Raw genomic sequence first — 2,797 nt, 5'->3', positions numbered from 1 at the left:
CTAATTCTTTTTGGTAAAATGGAAGATACTAGTTTAAAAACTTTAAAGTAGGCAAATTAACTTTGGAAAAGACAAAGTATATCACTAAAATTGTGATTTGTGATTGTATTGTAATATACATGTGGACGTTAAGGAGAGGAGCCACTAAGTGCAGGAGTTTTCATGTTCCCCTCACTAAAGGCAACACGAAAGAGGGGATGAGGGTTGGTGCGGGATGTGGAAGAAGAAAAAAGTCGACCTCAAGACCTCAGATCTCAATTTCCATTGGCTTCTGTTTGGTGGTCTCCATGAGAGTCTGCAAGAGCAGTGGGGAAGAATCATTAACAACCTAGTTATGTAGATGGTAAAACCTTGCTCAGCTCCACAATAGACACTTTTGGCATCAGCAGTCAGGAAATCAAAAGATGGTTTGTACTTGGAAAATCTGCAGTCAGGGACCTGAGAACCAATTATGTCAGTGTAGAAATCAAGGTGCACCTGATCCATGCCATGTTCTTCAAAATTACTTGCTATGTGTCAGAAAGCTGGACAATGACTAAGGATTACAGTAAAAGAATTGATGCATTTGAGTTGTGGTGCTGGATAAGAATCTTGATCATGCCACGGACTGCCAGGGTGAAAACCAAGTTTCGCCTTGGAGGCTAGGATTTTGAAGCTGCATCTCACATACTTTGGGCACATGGCCAGGAGGGACATTATACTCAGAAGGATGGATGGACAGCACAGGAGAGGAAGACCCTAGATGAGACGGACTGATATAGTACCTGAGGCAATAGAATAGACTTGTTGAGTCAATGAGACTTGCTCAGGACACGGTAGGCTTCAAAGCTGTTGTACATAGGGTCACTGTGAGTTGCATGTGACTCATCGGCACAAAACAACAACTCAAAAAAGTGTGAATGAATTATTGTCTCAAAAGCCAACATGATTGTGAGCACTCAAATATCAATGAAAACTAAAAGTTAATAATTAGGTCCACTAAATTGAATACTGAAGTGTGTACTCTAGTGTGCTGTTGTCAACCCCAAGGCATGTGGTTCAAATCCACTAACTGATGTGGGAGAAAGATGAATCATCTCCTTTCATGTGATTTTCTGCTTCTGAAAACTTTCTAGAGAGTTAGTTATAAGTCAATTCTGACTTGAGGGCATGTAACTACAGCAATAACAAAATGAATACTGAGACTAATTTAGATTGACTCTTCTAAGTCTTAAGACTAGATTTAGATCCTAATAAGAGCATTACTATTTATTTATCTACCTCCACATTTTTAAGTAACCTGGGAAGAAAAAATAGGCAACTGTTGATATTCAGGAAGCTCTGGTGACCTAGTGGTAAGAAGTTGCACTGCAATTCCAAAGTGATGCGATTTAAATCCACTAGCTGCCCAGCAGAGGGAAGGATGGCCATCTCCTCCTGTGCAACTGCCTCTGAAAACCTGCTGGAGGGTCAGCTAGGAGTTGGCTCCTACTTGACAGCACATAACAATATTGATGTTGATATTATTATATCTTTCTACTGTTCTATTCTTCCTTTATATTCACTCTAAATTAATTGAAGCTTATTACCAGATTCCACATAATATTCATTCAGGCATTAATCTGCCTTCATATATTTTTGTCCCTTAGGTTATAAGCGAATTCATAAATTCACATTGTAACAAAGAAAACTGTGAATGTAACAGTTTACTACATTGGATACTTACATTTTAAATTTCTCATATATAAAATTACAAGGCCTATGTATAACCTATAATGCATGTTTTGGCAACCACACTAAATAACCATGTTACTGACTTATATGTGCAATGCATTGCTGTGCTGAGATCTGATTTCTCAAATGGTTTTCCTAGTCATTGAATTTTACTTTCACCACATGCCTGGATGAGACTGTATTAATGATATGACAGGTAAATAGTACCTGCTGTTTTTAGGTGTCATAGAGACACTATGAGAAACAGATGAAAACTCTATTGTATCCTAAGCCTTTCTCAATAACTCTGAAATATGTAAGCTCATTTCTAAAGTCAGTGTGCCAATTAATCTTGCTGAAGATTTCCATTCTTTCACTGGAAATCCATATTTTCTAGCATGCATGATGTCCCTTTCAAAGGAATAGCCTCTTGAAGCAACATGTCCAAGGTATGTGAGATGAAGTTTCTCTATTCTTGCCTCCAAGAAGCATTCTGACTACACTTTTTCCAAGACATATATATTTGTCCTTTTTTTCAGTCCACAGGATATTCAGTGCCCTTCTCCAACACCACAACTTAAGGCTATCAATTCTTCTCTTGTTTTTCGTTATCCATCTGTTAGATATAGAGTTGACTGATTGAAAAGACCATGACCTGGTTCAGGCACACTTCAGTCTTCAAACTGACCTCTTCACTCCTCAGTAATTTGGAGATGTGCTAGATTAACAAAAATGTGAAATAGGCTTTATGTCAGATATGGAGAAATTGCTCATGATGTGGATTGAGGACTTAACACAAAATGAATTCCTCTTAATATGTTGACAATCACTGTTAAAACATAAAAATTATTTGAGAATCTTTAAGAAAGAGGATCAGACTACAACATGTTGCTTATACATGAAAATCACATAATATCCTATATCACAGAAAAAACCTTAGGTGTTAAGTGATATATAGTTTTATTGATATAACTGTGTTAACTTGTTAGACATTTCTAATTTTTTAACATGTTATCGATATTTTTTTATTTTTATGTCATTAATATATATGCCCCATGACCCCTCCTAAACCCAGCCTGGACTTTTGGCGGTTCTCTGTTGATGT

This window comes from Elephantulus edwardii, unplaced genomic scaffold (genome assembly GCF_000299155.1).
Source record: "Elephantulus edwardii isolate Elephantulus edwardi_28Jun2011 unplaced genomic scaffold, EleEdw1.0 scaffold00123, whole genome shotgun sequence".
NCBI lineage: Eukaryota > Metazoa > Chordata > Mammalia > Macroscelidea > Macroscelididae > Elephantulus > Elephantulus edwardii.
Note: the sequence above shows the minus strand (reverse complement) of the source record.